The sequence below is a fragment of the Paramisgurnus dabryanus genome, chromosome 11 (genome assembly GCF_030506205.2).
Source record: "Paramisgurnus dabryanus chromosome 11, PD_genome_1.1, whole genome shotgun sequence".
In the NCBI taxonomy this organism is placed as follows: Eukaryota; Metazoa; Chordata; class Actinopteri; order Cypriniformes; family Cobitidae; genus Paramisgurnus; species Paramisgurnus dabryanus.
The window spans coordinates 26,833,906-26,846,530 of NC_133347.1; the positions used below are offsets into that span (position 1 = coordinate 26,833,906).

The 12,625-nt window shown below is 39.7% G+C and overlaps 1 protein-coding gene and 1 long non-coding RNA gene across 4 annotated transcripts in view; one reads left to right on the forward strand and one right to left on the reverse strand.

The window, feature by feature from the left end:
- Positions 1-4,084: 4,084 nt before the first annotated feature.
- Positions 4,085-6,198, reverse strand: LOC135730115 (uncharacterized). Its single transcript, XR_010525881.2, has 7 exons — positions 6,080-6,198; positions 5,801-5,976; positions 5,586-5,645; positions 5,174-5,410; positions 4,772-5,041; positions 4,458-4,582; positions 4,085-4,350 (listed from the first exon to the last, which is right to left on the reverse strand). It is a non-coding gene; the product is annotated as an uncharacterized lncRNA (long non-coding RNA).
- A 5,585-nt stretch (positions 6,199-11,783) lies between these two features.
- Positions 11,784-12,625, forward strand: part of cabin1 (calcineurin binding protein 1) — a 102,360-nt gene continuing 101,518 nt past the window's right edge. For all 3 annotated transcript variants that reach the window (XM_065247647.2, XM_065247648.2, XM_073816266.1), the window contains exon 1: positions 11,784-11,876. The gene's annotated coding sequence lies outside the window, so the exon portion shown is untranslated. The remainder of the gene's footprint in view (positions 11,877-12,625) is intronic.

The window sequence follows — 12,625 nt, forward strand, 5'->3', positions numbered from 1 at the left end:
GTATGTGTTATTCGTAAGAAGTGTCAACACCTCACTGTATCTTCTATCCATTGTTAAAAGTCTGTCAGAAAGAAAAAAGAAGTCGGGAGCAGAAAGATGGCAGGAGATGGATCTTCAGTGGACGTGCATAAAGCATAAAAGTGTAATACAAGTATAGTGTTAAAAGTCTAATTTTATAATTAAGTTGTTGATGCTAAAATTCATCTGTGATAATTTTATACAACACGTTTTTGTTATTGGGTAAAGGATTGCTAATTGGCGTCAATGCAGAGATTACATATTTACTAGGAAAGATTCAACTTTGCAAAGAAAATAATATTGAATTCCGCACAATGTGTTTACCTCAAGCGCTTACAGGATTGCCAACTTTGGTGATTTGTCTGGAGGGAGATTTCTCCCCAAACATGCGCATGCAGCGGCCTACTGGAAATTTTGGCCAGTGGACACCACAAGCCTCTTAACATCTAAACCTACACCGACTACATTCATTTCCAAATGTTTGACGTTTTTGTTTTGATAAGTTTCTTTTTGTTTTGATAAGTTTATTTAAGTTCACTGTTACTTTGACTATTTGGTTTATTATGTGATTGTTATGATCAGGGCTTTGCTGAAAGAGAGCTGAAAGTTCATCAAGCTCACTTGAATAAAGTATGATTGATTAACTAAGGTCATAATCTATGAGGTTAATGCATGAGTGAGGACTATACATGGCATTGCATTTATTCTACTTTATCATCAACTCATGATCTGATTCAATAGGTTGTGTTAGTAAACTGAGGTTAATACACAGATGAGGTTAATACATGGTTTTGTTTTTTGTTTGCATAAAACACGGTGAATAAAACAATGCATGGTGCTTATATTCAGGAAATGACTATATATTGGGCTCTTAGAATGGTCCATCAGCCTCCTGTCTGTGATAAGAATTTTGCTTTGGCTAATATTCACATGTTTATTATCTAGGGTCAGGTGTAACAAATAATCATCTTTGAGCTACCTGCTTGATATAATGGAAGGCTGCATTTTAAACTTCTCACATTTGATTTACGGTGTGTTAATGAAGAAGTAATTTTAGTAAAAGTTGTTCAGGAAATCTAAATTCCATAATAAACCTTAAAATTACTTCAATAGAAGAGCTCAACACTAAATAAATTACTTTTTTGCCAAAAAATCTTAAAGTAAATATGGATTAATCCTTTTTTTTTTACAAAGTTACAGACAAGACAAGTGAGTGATTTTCTCTTCTTTTGTTTAACTTTAATGACTTCAAAATGGATAGTGTTTATTAGGCAGGCTTTAGACAGAATGCAATAAAATGTTTACATTCGGTAGAGACATAATCAGTTGTTTACCATGATACTCATTAAGACAGCTACATTCACAAATGTAAGGTAAATTTGTCCGTTTAAGCCAAAAGACGAACATGGGCTTATTTAAGCGTTCTGCCGCGCACGATGCGTCGGATTTACAAGTTCAAGGCTGTGAATCTAATCATTATACAGCTGTAAAATAGTCAGCGTTTAATTACTTACATCTTTCTTGAGCTTCCACTCTGAGGAATCGCGCAGCTGTCCTCCTTTGACTTGCACCTCTGTCTGTGATTTGATTCGTCATTTGGGAGTCAATTTGACTGTTTCTTACTTTATGGGGCGCAGACCTGTTGGCTTGTGACATCATACGACCGCGAGATCGATTTAAATGCATACTGATTCATTTTACTGTTGAATCGGTCTCGCGGTGCTAAGACGTCACATGTAGATCGGTCTGCGTGGCGGCGCAAGAAGCTAAACGAGCGCTGAGCGTTGGGTTAAATAAGACAATAGGCTTGTTTGAGATGCAGCTTGCCTTGCCTGAAATATAGGCGAGAGTAGCCGGCTGCAGTGAGGGGAGGAGTGAAAAAAGTGTAGGCAAGCCGGACGATTCATGAATCTCGCTGTGTTGTTGACTGCAAACGTCAGCAATGGAAGAGATCGCGTTCGCGTATTTTATCGCGGATTAAATAGATGCAACTGAAATACCAACAAATGCATTTACATTAAGATGTTTATAAGGAGAATCAACAAAGCTGAACTGTTCATTATTGGAAAAGGCTTCTTAGTAAATGTTATCTAAGTCTAGACGTAATCCAAATTCGTTTCTGTGTGAAATATAAACAGCACACAGTACAAATAATACAACACCAATACAAAAGTTTAAAGGAATTTATTAATAATATAAATGTCATAAGTCAAGAACAAGTTGAATAAATATAAAAACTACTACAGGAAGTGTAGTTTTTAGAATTAAAAAGTCATCAGCTGACATTCCCGGGCAAATGAGCATTAAGCTGTGTCGTCAGCAAGTCTTTTCCCATCGTGCTTTTCGTCAACGCAGTCGGTGGAGAGCAACTGCGCTCGGCTGTAGAATCCGACGAGCCCGCCTCTCCATCGCGAGAGTTATTTTGTACACGTCAGCGTGACATCAGAGCAAGTCGGACGTAAGTCGGACACTTTTCTAACCGGAATGCATCTTGCGCTGATCACCGGTGATCGATTCTGCGCAGAATTTGCTCATCTCAAACAAGCCTAAAGACGAAGAGCTCAATGGTGGGTACGGTCATGCACATGAGTGAAAAAAAATACAGCAGAGAAGAATCTCTATTTTAGCGTAACTGTGGATTCACACCAGCCGCGGAAGAGGCGGCAAGCGCGGATGATTTACATGTTAAGTCAATGCAAACACGCGATTAGGCATCCTGCGGCGCGGTACACGCGGTAGCCGCGGCGCGGATGTCGCGGAACGCGCGGAAGGCGCGGGGCGTTCCGCGCAAATTGAGCGTTGCCGCGGGAAACGCGCGAGTTCAAAAATCTGAACTTTGGCGGAATTCCGCGCCGCGTTAACCAATCAGGAGCTTGCTGTAGTAGTGACGTGATTACAGGAAGCGAGCGGAGTGTTGTAGTCTCTGCGGAGTCGCAGAAGCCCCTCCCATGACGCGGATTTCCGCGTGAATTTCTCGAATGACTAGAATTTCACGCGCGGATTAAGCGAGTAAACTCAAAATGTTCAAGCGGCAAACTGGACGCGGTTCACGCGTTTTTGCCGCCTCTTCCGCGGCTGGTGTGAACCTACAGTTAGATATAGGCTGAATGCGTGAGAGTTGGCAACCCTTAATTAAACATCGTGCCTCAGGGCAAGGTAAACCCTGTCTGCGACAGTGTCGTAACTTACCTCGTAAGACAAAACATAGATTATTAAAAAAAATACTTTAAAAGATTCGATTATACAGTGAAAATAGTATTTTAATTCAACAGGAGTTATTTTACTTACACAGTTATCCAGACTTCAGATGTGATCCTTCCAAGTGTGACAACGTAGTGCGCATGCGCAGAGTAGTGATGGTCGCTTTCGAAACACTGCTTCATGAGGCTTCGAAACCTTTACGAATCTCATGTTTCGAATCATTGGTTCGGAGCTTGTTTCAAATTTGGCCAAGTCGCGTGATTTCAGCAAACGAGGCTTCATGACGTCATTACTGTTTCGAAACTCTGTTGGTTCACCACTAGGGGGTGTTGATTTCAAAGTGAACCCATGAACCAGTATGTGATACCCCGCCAGTTTTTACTATATAAACAGCAAGCAAAGGCAAGATGTTGTGGGTTATAGAGTTTGTGAATGAAATTGTTAATTTGGCATTTGATAGCGATTGTGAAATGAGTGGAATTAAAAGACCAAGATCAATTGTCTGGGATCACTTTCAGAGTTTGGAGAACAATATTGTGAGATGTATGTTGTGTGATCAACCTGACATACCACAATAACACCTCATCAATGTTGAGGCACTTGCGCTCCAAACATCCAGATGAAGCTGATGGGCACACATCCGGTAGTGGTGAAATATCTGGCACATCCAAACGATCTGTGCTTGTTGTCAAAAGTGTGTGTTTGTGTGGGACTTTAAAACCTAAAAACTAACCCGCCAGTTTCAGAGACAAACAACTGAAAAAAACTTAAGACAGATATTAAAATATGCCAGTGCTATTGTTTATTAATTCACACTCCAGTAATGTCTAAGGCATGGTTATTGAATTTGCATAAACATCTTAATGTTACCAAGGCCTAGAACAGGCTTCAACAAAGCCTTGACTGAAACCAGGCACATGTATATGAATAAATGACAAAGTTTAAATAATGAATTTTTATTTTTCAATTTTCCAGCAAGGCAAAGGGGCATTGATGAGGCTCTGGTGGACATGATAGTGAAGGATTCCCAGCCATTTTCCATGGTGGAGGAGGAGGGCTTAAGGGCTTTTGTGCAGAAACTGGATCCAACATATGTGCTTCCATCAAGGCATGGGCTGAAAAACATGGTTGCTGCAAGGTATAAAGTGACAAAAGAGAAGGTGGTGGAGGAAGTCAAAAGCGCAAACACTGTGAATCTTACAACTGACATGTGGACATCAATAAATACGGAGGCATACCTTGCAGTAACATGCCATTATATCAATGAAGAGAAGTTGTGTAGTGTTGTGCTGGGAGTTTTGAAGTTTCCTGAAACCCACACAGCAGAGCACATCAAAGAAGCAAAGTCCATTTTGCTGGAGTCCTGGGGAATAAGAGACAAAGTGACATGTCTCATCACAGACCATGCCTCGAACATGACACTGTGTGCTAATCTGCTTCAGATTAGACATATTCCTTGCTTTGCACACACCTTAAATCTGGTTGTAAAAAATGCCCTCTCTCAAACAGCAGATCTTAGTGCCATTTGAGATCACTGCAGAAGAGTTGTTACCTTCTTTAGATGCAGCACAGATGCCACTGAGAAACTGTCAGCAATTCAGCAGCAGATGGGCAGACCGAAGAAGAAACTGATTCAAGAGGTGGAAACAAGGTGGAACAGCACATTTTTCATGCTCCAAAGAATATATAAAGAACGTGAAGCATTGGTGCTGCTCTAACATCCTTAAACACCAATGTGACACCCTTGAACAGTGGACAGTTTGAAGCAACCGCACAGTGTCTTCAAGCCCTTTCAGCCTTTAACCATGCCACTGTTAGCTCTCTGCAGAGAAAGTGGTCACAGCTTAAAAAAATTATAACCATTGTCAGAATGCTGTTTTATAAAATAAACGAGAAGGCACAGAAACTTTCATCAACAACAGCAATAGAGCTCACAAACAACTTGATAAAAAACCTTTTGGAACAGTGGAATCCTTGAGGACCTTGGCTAAGGCTACACTTTTGGATCCCAGATTCAAGACTGTTGTGTTTGGCTGTGCAGCCAATGCTGACGCTGCAGTCAAGGGACTGCATTGCTGAATGCAGTGCAGTGATGCGCGAAACCTCATCGGCTCCACCACCTGGGTCACCTCAGCCATCAGCTTCAGCTGCAGCCACTTCAGCAGAAGGACAGGAAGAACCTATGGGAACTCTTGGACAATAAGATACAGGAAACACAAAAGGTCCATAGTGTCACTGCTGATGCAACAGTTGAAGTACAGCGATATTTAAATACACCATACATGAACAGAACAAGTGATCCACTGGAGTTTTGGTCAAAACATCAAACTTTCTTCCCTCATCTCTTTCAGCTTGCCAAAAAATACCTCTCAATACCAGCTACATCTGTGCCATGTGAAAGAGTTTTTTCCAAAGCTGGAGAAATTCTGTGCAAAAAAAGAAACCGGTTAAGTGCTAAAACACTACAACAACTTCTGTTCTTAAATAAAAATTCATAATGTAATTTTTGCATTGGTCATGTGTTTATTTTGTCACACTAACTGCTCAAATATCCGCTTAAAAATATAAAATTTCTAGGTACCTGCTGTTTGAGTCGCTTCATTTCCGCTGCACGTGGGTCAACATTTAAAATGGGTTTATTTTTGATTTCACGGGCACGATCAGCGTATCGCAACGTATTGATCGTTTCCTCAATGTTGAAGTCCGCTGGGCTGACGCACGCAATCATTAACGTGTGACTGTTTCCTCCGAGAGAGTCTAGGGAAGGTTTTGAGAAGCATTTGCATGAAATTGACATCATAACGTAGTGTTAAAAACTACAGATCCATATGAACGAATATCTTAAACGTATCGGTCTTACCCTGGAGAAGACGCGTCAGCTTAGAGTCTCTGTATGGTACGAAAGTTCCCTTCTTGCTTTCATCACCAAGCCAGCGATCACGTTTCCAAGACACAGCAGTCCACGATTAATGCTGATCCCTTTTCATTACAAACATAACAAATAATTACACAAGCAAATCGTAAACATTGCCACATAAATGTTATATTTAAGCAATATCGCTCGAGGAGGAGTGTGATATAGCTCTATATCATCACGGCTGTGATTAGGCCAGAGGCCATCACAGCCGTGATGATATAGAGCTATATCACACTCCTACTCGAGCGATATTGCTTTTATTCAACAGTTCGACGGCACACGTTTAAAAAAAGGAAACTAGAAAACAACAACGGAGTGATTTTAAAAGCCTCTTTGTTTGGGAACTACTTTCTTTCGCCACGAATTTGAGGGCAGCCAGAATGACAGGTAACACTTTCGGCTGCTTTGAATCTCATAATAACTCAATGGACGGAGCAGCCGTTTCTTTATATTACCGTTTCTTGGTCACAAAGTGTAGTTTTAAGATTAGTGCAGTCGAGAATATATATGTATTATATTTAAATCTACAGTCGATTAGTAAAGATAGCGCCTCTTTGAACGTTTCTTAGTAAGATTCGGTGCGTATGAGAACCAGAGCATGAGCAGACGTCAGTGTTCACTCGCCCCGCTGACCACCGCCCTCTCTGGGCTACATCTCTGACAGGGATTCCCTTTTCTGTTTGATGGTCAAAAATGAGATCAAATCAGCAGTATTTGCTGTCATGATGAAACAATTACTTGATTTCTTATTTATATTTAGTGTCTTTTGTGTTGTTATTGTTTTGGCGCGAGGTAAAAGTTTATAAAACTATACTTATATAATGTTACTATTGCTTTCCCATTTAATCTGAAAGGGATAGTTCACCCAAAAATGAAAATGCTGTCATCATTTACTCACTCTCATGTAGTTACAAACTAGGGCTGCAACTAACGATTATTTTAATACTTTATTATTTTAATGACAATCACAGTTGAATGTAATGTGGTAATAAAAAAGGAAGAATGTCATTGTACAGGTATATCTATACATATGAAAATAAAAGCTTTAAATTTCAACTGCACTTTTCATTTGCATATTCAAGAGAGAATAATTCAAATAATTTCTTAAATTCCTTTACAGCAACATTTATAATCTTAATATGTAAGTAATATGATAAAAAAAAATATATATATATTAATATAAATTTTTAATGGTATTTAATGACTTGAAAAATATTTTGACAATACTACACTGTTGTGAACACAATAGTTTGCCAAATGTGTCATTATGTTTGGGCCTAGATTTCAGTGTTTACACTAATTTGACCAGCAGATGTCGCCAGCGTGTGCGGTGTTTCGAACGCTTCGAAAAACTGAATCAATTTGCGAATTGGTTCAATTGATTCGAAGCTTCGAAAAGCTTCGTTTCTCCCATCACTAGCGCAGAGTGTGTAGGTAGCACAGATCGTCGGGACCATATCAACAAAGGCATAAAATTTTTTTTTTATATATCCATCTAAAAAAGCAAACAAGTCACTGAATGTTGTTTATTATATCTTATTTGTGTGTTATACAAAATGTGTGAGTGTAGCTGGGTTTGTTACATGCCAGGTGTGTTTGTTTGTGTGTGTGTGTGTGTGTGGGTGTGTGTATGTGTGTGTGTGCGTAGCCTATGTGTGACAGGCGGTGTTTACAGAAATTTTGTGGGTTAAAGCTCCACTGTGTAGGATCTACTCCCATCTAGCGGTGAAAGTCTATATGACAAGCAACTGAATATTACTTTCTAGCCCCCCCCATTCGGAACGCGTTTTAACTCGTACGGTGGCCCGGCCGTGTCATGCCAAGGTTAACATGGCTTCCAGTAGCTACAAAGCAAAAGCAATGAAAAAAAAATTAACAATTTGCCATGTCCTTTGCCTGTGATCCATCAAAGCACACAGATTTATGTTTAACATGGAAAAAGTCTGATTGTCATGATATGTCCGCTTAAAATCACATACAAAAAGCAACCATAAACGTAGCTTAGACACTCCTTTTTCATCGACGCGAGGAAAAATATCACAGCAGCAGTTAAACTTGGTCTTAAGATGTGTTTTCGTCAATCAGATCACAAGTGGACGAGAGAGACACATCACGTTTACACTTGGTGTTTAAATCCGTCTCTTTTTGTCCATTTTCTCTCCAGAATACTGAGGAGATGGTCTGTGGACGAGTCCCTCTCCTGCATTTAATCATGAGCGAGAGTAATGATGGGTTTAAATGGACGCGAACTAATTATGTCAAAGTCCAATGCTTATGTTTTAAGTAAACGTTACATGTCCGTGTATATGTAAGAGCTTTCTCTCATATTGGTGAAAAAAGATCGCGCAACTTTCACACGCTTGTAAAATGAAACGAAAGACGCGCAGATCAGACGCTTTTATCAATGAAAGGCTAAAAAATAGGGCTGTCACCGTGTGTTTGTGCTAGAGGTCAGAAAAGATGAAAAACATTTATCTCAGTACCTCAGATTACATAAATGGGCAGAGAGACGGCGTGTGTCTGTTCGAACACATTAAACCACATGCATGTTTACACTAACAAGTGTTATGCATAATCATGCTAAAGTTAGCCAAGTAACTATAAAACTTCAAGTTAACAACATGGACTGTATAGATGTAAACGAATATGCTGAATTACCTGTGGAGAAGATATAAAGTAGCAACTTCAGTGTCCCTTGAGCCCCATCTTGGAAAACTAACTCCAATATTGACTTTGGTCTTGATGTTTTTCCTGTCGCGTTGTCCTTTAAAATCCCTGTTTCGCTTCCTTGGCGACTTGTTTTAATGTCCTCGAGAATATGTCTTCAACAGGCTTTCAAATCAAAGCATTAGATCGCAGGTTCATCACGGTGTGCGGCTGTTGTAAAATCCGAAGGATTCAGCTACGCAGGTCACAGGCTGGATACGTCATCAAGCCTGGTTTATTTAAATCAACTGAGCATTACATTCGCAAGTCATAAGCATATTACATCAATTTACAATTAACTAAGAATAATTGTCAGCTTTATAATTGTTAATATTCTGAAATAAGACTGTCTTGATGACGTATACCGCCTACACATGCAACCTCCGGAGGTTTCAGCTAGCGGCCAGCGTGAGTGTAGTCTGAAAGCGCGAAAGGCGGAGCTTGAATTTCAGGAATGTCCCTCGTCGGCGAATGTATTTCAAAGATGGAGGCACAACATGGATTCAGCCAGAGAGCGCTTCGACGGTATGCATTTTAAATAGCAGATTCTACACTTACGAGAATACTTTGATTAGTGGGGTGGAAGTAATTACACATGAATGAGCACATACTTTTGAAAGAAAACATGGGTTTTTGCTAAGAATTAACTCAAAAAAGTACACAGTGGAGCTTTAAACTCAAAATGACAAATTTCTCAATTGCACATTCGAAAACTTAGCATAATATTATTCACAACTAGTATTACTGTTAACTAAAAAGGCAAAATATAGACCTATTGCAAAATGTGTCATGACGGTAAACTAAAAACGCCACGGCTTCTGTTTGCAAAGCAATTTTGAATTATAAACGGGAGATAACTAACGTTAATATTAGCTCATTTAAGACAGCAAATATTCTTATATATTTTGCAGACATGACTGCACTCATAAAGGCTAGCAAACAAATTAAAACATTAGCGAAAACACCTTCTGAGCTTCCACATTGGATATCTTCTACTTCTTCTTTCTTTTTTTACCGGCGGTTGGCAACCTCCACATTGGATATTTTATGTAACAATGATTTTAAGTTTGAAGCTGCCTCTGTGTGACCTGTAGCACAGGCGCTCTCCTCTTCTTCTTCTTCTTCTTTCAATTTTTGGCGGGTTACACCTACTGGTGCATACCGCCACCCACAGGTCAATGTATTGCAATGCAGGTTAAGACGTCCATTCTTTGAAATATTTCCAAGTACTTAAAGGGGAAATATTCACACACACACACACATATACATACTGGAAAAAAAAAAAACAAAAAAAAAAAAATTAAACATCTCATATTCTCACATACAACCCTGCACTCTTAAGGAATCGAATCAGTTCCCCTGACTTTACTCCAGGTCCCAGAACTGCAGCCAAACTAAAATCTGAGCATCCTGCTCTTTGTAATTGCTCTTTCCACTGCTCCCTGTAACTCTGATATTTAGGACAAACAAGCAATACATGCTTCACCGTCTCCTCTTGATCTGGACACCACATGCAATATCCTGTCTCTACTCTACCAACCCTACACTGAGTGCTATTCAGCAGTGTATGCCCAATTCTAAGCCTAGCAATAACAACTTCATCCCTTCTGCCTCCTCCCACTTTAGCTTCTCTCCCAACCTCTGTATGGATATTATACATGTGCCTCCCTTTGGAACTTAAACTCCACTGGGTCTGCCACTTCTTCATCAGGGCTCTTCTAATAAAAACTTTTACCTCCCCCCTCCCAAACTTAATACTGACCTGTTGGTCTGGTCTCTCTAGAGCCTTTTTGGCTAGACCATCTGCCTTTTCATTGCCCCATATCCCCACATGAGCTGGAATCCACATGAAACATACAGATACACCTCTCTGCTCCAGCCTATATAAACATATATACAATTCATTTATTAGATCCATTCTACAGGATCTATATGACTGTATACTGCTCAGCACTGCTGCGGAGTCAGTGCAAATTAGCACCGTCTCTTGTCCTGTCTCTTCAATCCACTCTAGTGCTTTTATGATGGCAATAATCTCAGTGGTGTACACAGACACCTCATCTGTCAACCTCCAGGAGGCACTAACATCCATACCCTTCACCACCATGGCAGCTGCAGTTTTCCCGGATACAGGATCCTTTGACCCATCTGTGTAAACCTGGACATGTCTTGCATATGTACTCAAAATATATTCTATTGCAAACCTACCCACATACTGCTTTTCTTGTTCTTCCTGTGCATGCTCTAATATATTCATGTCCACTAATGGCAGGGTAAATAACCAAGGTGGTACTGGCGATAAAGCTACTGTTGGGCTAACCATTCCCTCTTTCAATCCCACTTCCTGTACCCATTCCCTCACCCTCCACCCAAATCCCTTGCCTTTCTTGGTCTCATACTCCCAGCAGGGCTCCATCACCTTTTTAGAGGCGCTCTCCTCCACTCGGGTCTCGGACTACGCCACTGGCGGTTACGACGCATGCGCAGAACAGCAAAGCTAATCAAATGCCTCATAAACGTATAATTCTTTTTCACAAATGTCCTGCATTTTGCGTTATTTTAATTATTATCTTCGAATAAATTATTTTTTTTTTAAACTTCAGAAAAATATATTTGATAGTTTGGTAGAAATATTATCCCCCTAAAAGGCATAAGTTCATAGCATAAAAAGTCTTAATATGCAAAATGGTTGAACAAGTTCTCATAATATGTCAAGCATTTCTATACATTTCCATTAGACGTTTTTTCTAAATCTGTCCTGAATTGGTAAATTGCTCCCAGGTGAATTTTGACTTTCTCGACAGGGACGTCAGGAGGTGTAGAAACACCGCAATGTAATTAAATTCCTACTTTAATTTTGAAGGTCTTACGTAGTGAACATTTAATGCAATGAAAATACTACAAACACAGATGTATCACGTGACCGGCGCTTTTCGGTTTGTGGGTCGCGCGTGCATTGGTTCGTCCAATCAGAGTGCTCGACACTGACTCAAGCGACTCTCCTCCACTGAGCAGAATAACATGCGCGCGGCAGGTAAGAGCTCGCCATCAAAACAACACACAAATACAAACTTAACACACACACGTATGAAACAGACTGCACGAGGGTTTGGATTTACACGTTGAGCATTAACAAACGATGGATTATGTAGAAGTACATTGGCCCTATAAGATCAGCTGTGAAGTGAAGTGTTTGTGCAGCTAGCACTGTTAGCTTGTTGTTATTGAATGACTGAGGTTTATAAATAGACAAAAAACGCTACTGCACCAACGCAAATATTTCAATTTATTATCAAAGCATTGAAGAAGTGTCTGGATGTTTTATTTTTATTTTATCAAACTAATGTTAGTGTGCTGTAGCCTGATGCTTAGGGCACAATGAACGTTACACAGTAGCTGAGAGATGGCAGTATGTGCACTTGCTGTACAAAATAATCATACTAAATCTATTGGTGCAAATTGCGATCTTCTATCTTGTACAGAATGAAATGTGTAAGAAATGGGTGTGAAGTTTGGCATGTCAATACGTTACCCTATAAACCATCGTTCATATACCCATAACTACAATTGTTATACATTGCTTTGGTCTTTCGTTGTATATGAACTATTGGTACGTATGTGAATAGAATAACTGTTATGCTTATATAAACATAGTATGGGGGGTATAGAAATATATTAGAATGGTATAGTATGCAATGCATACTATTTTTGTGCAATAGTATTGTGACTTTCACTTTATTAGATGCCCAACTTGTCCATATCTCTTTGCATGTGTTTTCATGT